The sequence below is a fragment of the Schistosoma mansoni genome (genome assembly GCF_000237925.1).
Source record: "Schistosoma mansoni, WGS project CABG00000000 data, chromosome 2 unplaced supercontig 0171, strain Puerto Rico, whole genome shotgun sequence".
NCBI lineage: Eukaryota > Metazoa > Platyhelminthes > Trematoda > Strigeidida > Schistosomatidae > Schistosoma > Schistosoma mansoni.
In genome coordinates, this window is record NW_017386001.1 from 317990 (window position 1) to 328897 (window position 10908).

A 10908-nucleotide genomic window follows, 5' to 3' on the forward strand; every position below is an offset into this window, starting at 1 on the left:
GTATTTTTAAGCAGAGGTAGATAGTGGCTAGCAATGGATTCCGCTGCTAGGCACTATCCATCTTTGCTTAGAATGCTTGTGAATTAAGGCTATATCGAGGCAATACGCACAGTATGCATATATACCAATAAGAGACTGATCAATTACAGTCCTAAACAACAATGAGAAGATTCAAACAAACAATACCAAGTGAATTTAAACTCCACCCCATCGCACAAGCAAGTGGCAATCAGGACTCATTAGCTAAGTGGATAACATGATAGAGTTTGAAGCGAATGGTACTGAGTTCGAGTCCCAGAGTGACACATCGACTCTGAGATGCAGGTACATCCAGCTGACGAGTCCCAAATAGGACGAAATGCTCGTCCTTGATTCCACTGCTAGCCATTATCCATCTTTGCTTAAGATCATAACAGTAATTTTTTTTACTTTTGATAAAAAATTTACATATATTATAAACTTATTATTTCATTGACATATTTTCCTATGATGTAATTTCATAATCAACAACCAGTCGGCTTAATAAAGATTCAGTGTTTACATTAAAATAATGATAATTTTAAAATAGAAGACTGAAATATGCAAGTGTTGTTTTGTTCCCCAGCTGTTATGTTTAGGCAACAATATACTGAAGAAAGAGAAGAACTTTTGTTTGAAAAATCTCAAGTACAAGGTCTACATTAATTTGTACGTATCATTATTATTATTAATAATAATTTTGAAAATAATTCATATTAATTTGATCATCATTTTGAATTGTTTCAAAGAGTTTAATGTTACTATGAGATTTCAGTACATCAGTTTATATTACTGTTATTATTCACACACAGCTGGTTACTAGTTGACGATAATGTTTGGGTGATGAATGCCGAAGTAATCCTTCCTTCCTAAAGATTCCATACATCCAACTGACGAGTCATAGATGGGACGAAATCGGCGTTCTGGATTCCACCGCTAACCACGTTCCATCTTTTATATACTAAACAGATTTCGTTTTGATTTTCCGTGAAAGTTTTAAGTAGGAGTATCTCATATGACTAATTAATTATTATGTGATCCCGTATAATGATAGTGATAGTTTTTAAAGAAAGGGAATATAAAACAAGTATTATACATTCACTCAGATTTAGACTTGTATTCAACTGGTTTCATAATACTGGGTAGATTGAAGACTTAGTTTTATGATTCATTAAAGTTATAGCAGCAGCTGACATCAGCTGCTAAAGTTAATGTTATAAAAAATAGTTATTTCAATAACTAAATTTTGTGCTATCTGAACTCATAGTAGTTAAGTGGTGTTAAGTATGGCAATGCATTATTGTCACTGACTAATCGAAGTTGATCAGGAAGCACCTAACATATGTTTCATCTCAGTATGGGACTCTATCGTTATGTCCATTCACAAACTCCACCGAAGATTAAACCTATGAACTCTAGGTCTTTTAGTGAGTACTTAGTCTTTAGATAATTGAGTCGGCGCCCAGTGGTTTATATAATGAATTTCAATCAATTCTCACTATTGCACTAATTGTAACGTTGATAATGTTCCCATGGATAACCAATACAAACATTGTATTTATAATCACCAATGAAATTTCTGTATTCTTAAGGAACTGACTGAATAACTTTTTTCCTAAAGAAAATATCATTTATGTTGTTTGAATCAGTAGAAATCTTTCTATTTATACAATGTCAAAATAAACATTATTTAGGTAACTTGGTTAATTTTCTTATATTTAGAGTGAAAGATAGTGGAATTTCAATGAATAATTGGATGACTTACCGAAATTGACATAAATAAAATAAGTTAAAGATTTCATAGGTAAAAAGAAGGTGGTTTGTACAGAAGTAAAAGAATAATGACTGACTTATTACCTTTATTTAAACTTGTAATGGGAGGTAAAAAGAAGCAATCAAAGAAACAGAGCAAAAAGTTGAATATACATATATATAGTTTTTTTTTTTAATTATGAAGGAAATGTCAACCAGATATAGTTGAAACAAACAAAAAAAAAGAAAGAAATGATTTTTAATATGTAAGTGGCGATGTTCACTATTCTGATTATAACTGTTACCATATAAACCTGATAATGATGTATTGAAAAGTAATATTTGACAATCAATTTTATAAATTATAAAAAAAGGGAAAGAAAAGCGGAATAGTGTTCTTGTTGTTGCTGTAGTAGTTGTTGTTGTTCCATTCCATTTGAATAAGAACGGAATTACATCAAAGTCAAATGAACATTACATAGACAGTTTACACATAGTTAACAGTTATTTATAAAAAAAAACGTAAGATGAATCAGTAAGTGGAAAGGAAAAGCCAAACAGTTAGAAGTTGAAGTTAAAAAGAATAATATCATATGGTAGAATGTCATGTTTCCTTTATTTCCTTTTTTTCTTTCTTTCAAATTTCCATCCAAATAAACCCATTTATAATAGAGTTGCTTAATTAAAAAGAAAAATTGAAAAGTTAGTGTCCATTTTTGTTCTAATTTATTGGTTATTACACAAGTAGTAGAATTTAACTAGTTTGCCCTACATTTGTAATTTTTATTTTAAAGTTTAATTCATTACTGATTAACACAATAGGAGTCCCAAAATAGGACGAAACGGCCGTCCAGTGCTTCCAGGTTTTCCACGGTAGTCTAGCTTCAACTGACTTATGATTTCAACTATATATAGCAATAATTAATTATTAAAGAAAGAAACTTGAGATTGTTGAGTTTTGTAATTTTGAAGATAGTTGAGTAGTTTAGCGAACAGATTAAGGTTCAAAATGTAAAACACTGTATGTCATTTCAGTAGTCTAAATATCATTTGTTCTTCATAAGACCTAAAGCTCGTTGGTTTGATCTGTAGTAGGGTTTTTTAATATGCATCTCTGAGGAGCCTCGCACTAAAACGAAACACCAATCTGATGATTTATAATTTTTAATAATTATCTCAATAATGTCATTTCAAGTTGGAAATTATGACACAGTAGCTAATTATTATTACAGATAATTGTCGATCTTCAAATTTTAAACTTTATTCCCATTATTGATACTCATCAGCGAGACGTAAAACAGTGACCTAAAGGTTAAATTTCTAATCTTGTAACAATTAACTTCTACTTTCCAACTCCAAGATGTCTTCACCCGTTTAACCCCTATCACAAACTGTAGAGCTATAAGCCAAGTATATAATTGTTTAATTGATAACTGTGTGACGTTATTAAAAGAAGGACATATCTGTCGCCACGAGTAATTGAAGTATAGACCACTACTAATAGGGTTGTATAATCAGATATTTCAGCGAAAAAGAAAACCATTGTTTAATTTCTCTCTGACCATCGACTGACCAGTTGACAAAGTCACTTAGTTTGATAATGTAGTCTAAAAATAATAGATTGAAAAAGAAATATCTATATTATATCACCGTGGTTATCCAGCCATTGTTAAGCAGAACGTCTAATGATATGAAGACATAAATTGAAACAGATTCATTAGTTGGAAGAGAAATTATGGATATTTCAATTTTCTTATACAATAAAGGAAATTTTAAACTTGTTCTAAGTACACAATTAAGTACTGATCATAATATGGTCACTTTGTTCTCGTATGATGACGGCACTTTTGTGAATAATTTAGTATACGATTTTAGCTTCTCTCTTATTTAAGTGAAGTTTGTACGGCTTAAGTTCACTACCTGGAATTTCTATCAAACAATGTGAATTACTTTATAAGCAAAGATGGATAGTGACTAGCAGTGGAAACCAGTTTGACGCGCGTTTCGTCTTATTCAGGACTCTTCAGCTGGATGTACCTACATCTCAGAGTTGATGTTCACTCTGAGACTCGAATCCAGTACCCTTCGCTTCAAACGCCATCACGTTATCCACTCAGCTACTGAGTTCTGATGGACACTTGCTTGTGCAATGTGGTGAAGTTTGAATTTCCTTAGTATAGTTTGTTTGAATCTTTCCATTGATGTTTAGGACTGCAACTGGTCAGTCTCTTATTGGCATATGTGCATGCTATGACTATTGCCTCGATATAGCCTTAATTTACAAGCATTATAAGCAAAGATGGAAGGCTATATCGAGGCAATACTCACAGTATGCACATATGCCAATAGGAGACTGATCAATTGCGGTCCTAAACAGCAATGGGAAGATTCAAAATAAACAATACCACGTAAATTTAATGTGAATTACTGCTTGCAATATTTACTCCTCGTAGATTGAATAAATGACTACAGTCTGCATGTACGGGGTTTGATCTTCCTTGCGTAGTATAGTGGTTGCATAACATTGAAATGTTCCTAATCAACATTAAACAGATAACAAATTTTCAATAATTATTTAAATGTTGTCAGTTCTTGACTTAATTCAAAACTTTATATTACCGATAGGCAAAATAAATTTTGTCTCCTTTTATGTCTTCAAATCGACCTTAATTGAACTTGGCCTAATGGATGGAGTGTATGTAAAAATAGCATAATTTACCTATGGCTTCCGTCGGAGGATAGATACAAAGAGGCAACATAAATTAAAATAAACATTATGAATGTAGAAAACTTCAAAAATCATGTTCTGGAATTCACATTTACGAAAGGATATTATTCGGCTTGCGAATTCCTGATATTATTTATTATTATTAGCTTTATTCAACATTATATTTTTGATATTTCGGCGGGTTTCATTTTCTTATCAATTGATCGATTCTGACGATTGATATTGATTGATAGCAAGTTGGATGTAAGCAGCTCACGAATCAACATCTGAATACTGTACATTCTTTTTGCTGCATATTTCCAGCAACCACGATATCTCTAACTGGGTTTTTTCGTAACCTATACAACGGAAGTTTACTTAGTATTGTTTGTTTGGATCTTTCCATTGATGTTTAGGACTGCAACTGGTCAGTCTCGAATTCGCATATGTGCATATTGTGCGTATTGCCTCGATATAGCCTAAATTCACAAGCATTCTAAGCAAAGATGGATAGTGGCTAGCAGTGGAATCCAGGACGCGCGTTTCGTCCAATTTGGGACTCGTCAGCTGGATGTACCTGCATCTCAGAGTCCCAAATAGGAGGAAACGCGCGTTCTGGTTTCCACTGCTAGCCACTATCCATCTTTGCTATACAACGAAAGGTTGTAAACTTTTCATAAACGCGTCCTAGTAGATTGTGCGACTAGGAAACAAGATGTGTTAAAACGAGAAAAAGTAGATAACTTGTTGAAGTATCTAGAGGACAGAAACAGGTAGCCCAGATGTTCGAGTAGGCCACCAAAACTTGAAAAGAAAAAGGCAACTTAAAATACAGATAAAAAGTAATTACATCTTTTACAATTTAAATTAACATCTTCTTCGAACTTGTTACAATATTTTTCGATTGTTTGTGTTATTTTCATTGAGTTAGGTAGTTTAGTTGAGAAGCTTTCATTATCGCAATAGGAGAAGTAATTAGCACTTGCTTCTTTCAAACCACCCGGTTCAGAGAATGAAACATTGTCAAAATCGCTCAACTAAGCTATAAATTCTTACCATATTTCCTTCAAATTCATCTCCATATTTTAATGGTAATCTTTGTTGATATATCTCAGTTTCGTGTAATTGAAAAGGACTCATAACTGATCAGTGCCTAACAGTAATTATAACTTAATATCACTGAAATCATGAATTGATCAATATTAGATCACTATTAAAAACTTGAAAGCATTGAACGGTCAGTTTTTCTTAGTATGAGACTCCTCAGTAGTGTGCACCCATGATCATCACGAAGGATTCAAACCTATAACCTTCAGTCTCGTGTAGATGCCTAACCTCTAGAATACCGAGCCTGTATCCAACGGTATTAATGTTTAACTTCAACCAACTAGTGGTTCAGAGGTTAAACAGATTTCGTTGGTTACCTCAAAACATTCAATATATCAATGATTATTTTAACTGTTATTCTTTAAAAATTGATGTGTTTATTTCCATCCATACATGTACACATATAATGTAATCGAAAATTTGTTTTCAACTTCATGAACCCTTTCAAATAAATGTAAATTCATTTCTTGCAAGTTAGAAATTTATTGTTCAAAGAGTATTGAAACATCAGTGACCTAGTATAGCAACAAAAGTTCAACTGAGAAAGAGGAGTGAGGAAAGAACTATGATTCATTTTTTAGTGTTAATCATTCAAAAAGATGTTTTAATAACAAGCAATTAAAGTTACAATCTAAACAAACTGTTTACTCATTGGTGATGAGAGATGTACGAATTGGATGAAATTTAAGAGATGAAATGGTTAGCAGTTATGTTTTACTAACCATCATTACACCATTTATCGAATCATTTGACTTATATGGTATTAGAAAAAAATATTGAATACTAAATTCAAAACTATCAGATGTGATTACATTCTGCAGTATTTAAAACTGGATATAGAGAATGTTGATTACGCGTTTCCGAATCACTAGTTTAATGGTTGTATACTAATTACGGAGAGTGAAGGTTTTACTTTTGACCATTAACGTATATGTGGTTTCTAGCTGTTAAGGAGTTAGAGAAGTTACCAATTTTAATGATTATTCTGTTGATTGTTAATCCATGACAAAAAATGTCAAATTAAGACTTGATTATTTTGGTAATCAAATAATTGATATTACAACCGTTACATAATACTGTGGTGTGTGCTATTTGTATTCACATAAGTAATATATAAAGATAGCTAGGAATAGAAAGTCTGGCAGCAGAAAGTCTAGAAGATCAAGGAGAAAAGAACAGGATCAGAAATCAAATGACATATAAATACAGGAACATTGTAGTCTGAGACGACTGACTGATATTTGCAAAAGGAACAGTCAAGTTTAAGACAATGGATTGACATTTTGCAAATGAAGTATTCACTGTATGATTCTCAGATTTTACTAAGAAATTCTGTAATTCTGTGTTGAAATACATTCGATTGTCCTACTTGTGTTCTTTTTCACTACATTACTACTGCTGTATTTGTTTGTCTGAACTCGAACCCGCGTCTAATCAACAAAATAAACTTTCCACTTAATTTACTCACTGGATAGAGATTAATTACGTGTTGAAAACTATTTATTCATCACTGAAACAACAGTTTAGTTCTTTCTATTTACGTTCACTTTTTTTCCTCTTGAAACAATCTATATATGGCCATAGGTGGAAAGAACTTGTGAAATTCATTAATTCATCAAATTTTGATCTTTCTTATGAAGAAAACAAAAACGTCCTACCACCAACACATTATTTCGATTCATAAATCATTTCATAAATAAAGTCTAAATAACTTGACTTTTTTTCTTCTCTCAAAACATATCTATCTGCTATTTTATTTTAAATGCACCAATGTTTACTACTGATTAAGGGATTATGGGCGGTAATGAATGAAGTGAAATAGGTACGTCAATGATGATTTAGAATGTTTCTATTTGTTATTAATATTTGTATGTATGTGTATAGATCTGTTGTAAAGATGTTTCAAATTTAGCAGTCTAGGAAAGAAGAAGAAGAAGGACAAAGTGAAAGTGAGGGGGAGTGGAGAAAGAAAGTAAAAAATAAATAATACACTAATTACAAAGATATAAAAATGGATTAATAAGTTAGTTTAATTAGGTGGACAGATGGTTGTTACTGGTGTAAACAGTTAGATAGTTAGAATAGTATTGAAGAATAGACAAGCCTTTATTTTGATGTATGATCTTTCAATGTTCCAATTAAATTATTTAATGTGTGTATACGTGAAAAAAACACATTGATGCCGTCTGACATGGGGAATGATTCAAGGAATAGAATGTATACAATAAGTGCTATTTTCAAAGAAACAATCTGAAACTGTCTTTAAATTAGAAGAATAAATAATGATGAAGAACAATAATGATATCTTCATTATATATGAAATGCATTTTCCTATATTTGAGTATGTTATTATAATTTATGAAGTCGTTATAACTGCATTGCATTTCGGCTAATTTATGAATAGTAGTAGTCTAGGTGTATGATGCATGGGAACAATGTCTGAATGTTTGTAAGTAATTAATGATCGTCAAGTGAATTGGTAGATATCAACTTGTTTATCATGAAAAGCACAGTCATTAGAGTAGTACAAAGGATTGGAGTTAGATACTAATGAAATAGGCATAAAGCTAATTTTTCCAATAGATATATTACTGGTCAGAAGGGGTTTTGTGGATATTTCAGTATTTTCATAGTTGAAATTATGAGTCATTTCAAGCTAGACAACCATGGAAAACCTGAAAGCACTGGACGACCGTTTCGATCTGTTATGGGACTCCTCAACAGTGCGCATCCACGATCCCACACTCGCGAGATTCGAATCCAGGACCTATCAGTCTCGCGCCAAAGCATTTAACCGATAGACCACTGAGTTGGCCGGCATCCAACGGTGTTAATATCTAACTTCAACCAATCCACGATGTTTGAGCAACCGTTCACCAACGGCCGTCCAGTGCTTCCAGGTTTTCCATGGTGGCCTAGCTTCAATTGACTCATGATTTCAACTATGAAGATAAATTACTGTTAATCGTACAAACTCTAGTAACGGTTTTTCCTACAGAAATAAACTATACTGATATTGATTTTTTTGAAAAGAATGACTATTTTCAGCGTAGACTAATATACATCAGGTGTCAAAATGCTCGTTGACAGCTCAGTAAATGTTTTAATCTAACTACTAAACAATATTTGTGGATCTAACTATTTTGTTATTTAGTTGTTTATAAATATATTCATTAGTTTTCTACCCCTAATAAGATAATAAACCAAAGAAAACTGTCTTACTTATTTACTTACGCCTGTTACGCCTCGTGGTAGAGCATAGGCTGCCTAACAGCATTCTACCTGTATCCATTGCTGTTTATAGTTTTCTTAGACTAAGTGTTTTTAGGTAAAGAATCATTGAAAACTAGTGAGGCACTAGACAACTATTCAATCCTACTTCAAATCTCCTTTATAGCATAAACCCATGAACTTACATGTAATCAAACTTAGCATAGTACTATTGAGTCACCTAGTCATAATCCACTAGTCTGGCTTTTATAACTTCAGTTTGTTATTTATCTAGCTCAATTAGTGTGGAATCCTGTTGGTGATGTCTCACTCATTCTCCAGAATGACTGGACTCCATCAGTCATAGCCTCTCAATAGAATCTTTAGAACATTACTCCAAATTAATCATTTGTAGTTGCACGACTAACAGCGTAATTTTATAGAAATTAATCCAGTTTGATAGCATTAGTGAAACACGTTCAACAAACCAGTAAACTTAAGATATATTCATGAAGCACAATGTTGTGACTAGTCATAGGTCACTTACTATCGAACAAAATAAATTTTTTGACAGGTCGTTCAGTCGCAAAACATATTCTAAAATATACCAACACGAACAACCTTGCTGTTATTTTATTTATGTCAGTATATCAGTTTATTAGTTTACAAGCGCTTCAAGCTAGAAAGTTCTGATAGAGATCTTGTGTAGATTTGATAGTCCATCCTGCTGAGGTAAGTCACAGTAAAACAACAAAGTTGTTAAATAATGTCTGACTTTCAACACTTGTACACCTAGTATCATTTCTAAACAAAAAAAAGCCACAGTCGAATTATAGGGAACTCATCACAAAACACAATAGTATGTAGAACATTTTATTTATGATGATATAATAATCAGAAAGTTGAAAATATAAAACAAATTCTGGTAGCATCCTTGTTAATCTTGTGATTTGAATATTTCCTTCCGACAGGGGTACGTTTAAAATTCTTACGAATAAATTTTTCCATTACACTAAAGAAAATGCGTATGCTAATATGGGGATCTTTGAAGAGAATACAGTGCTCCAAAATAAGTTGTTATTTGAATTCACTTGGTATTGTTTACTTGAATCTTCCCATTAATGTTCAGGAATGCAGTTTATCAGTCTCTAGTTGGCATATGTGCATACTGTGCGTATTGCGTCGATATAGTCTTAATTCAGAAGCAATATAAGCAAAGATGGATAGTGGTTATCAGTGGAATCCAGGACTCAGTAGCTGAGTAGATAACGCGATGGCGTTTGAAGCGAACATTACTGGGTTCGAGTTTCAGAGTGAACATCAACTCTGAGATGCAGGTATATTCAGCTGACTAGTCCCAAATAGAACGAAACGCGCGTCCTGGACGTCCAAACTAGCCATTATCCATCTTTGCTTATAATCGTTAACTGTTTATAATTGTTCATTAATACAAATATCTTCACTTTAATTCACAAAACAAAGCTATTTCCTTAATATAGAATCATTTCATTAAATCTTTATGGCTTATTTACTTCTTATGTACTTGATGTGCGTCAGAAGTTATGCTTATTAAGAAACTATAGATTTATATTGAGATGAATAGTTTCAGAAAAAGTACCCAACGCTTCGATTTTTATTTTCAATGATCAAGATATTCGTGTTTATTTTGTAAATATTAACTTATTTTAGTCTCCTATTTTACATTTGTTTCCTATTGCTTATTTGTTTCAGCTAAATAATTTCATTCATTAGCAATAGTATTATTGACAACTTGCTTACTTACGCCTGTTACCCCTCGTGGAGGAGCATAGGCCAACCACTAGCATTCTCCATCCAACTCTGTCCTGGGCAATTCTTTCCAGTTAACATTCATCCTTTTCATATCTGCTTCTACTTCCCGGTGTAATTTGTTCTTTGGCTTTCCTCTTTTCCGCTTCCTTTCCGGATTTCAAGTTAGCGATTGCCCCGTGATGCAGTTTGGTGACTTCCTTAATGTATGTCCGATCCACTTCCAACGTCTTTTCCTAATTCCCTTTTCATCTGAGAGTTGATTTGTTCTCTGACACAGTAGGCTGTTGCTGATGGTATCCGGCCAGTAATGTTGAGTATTTTGC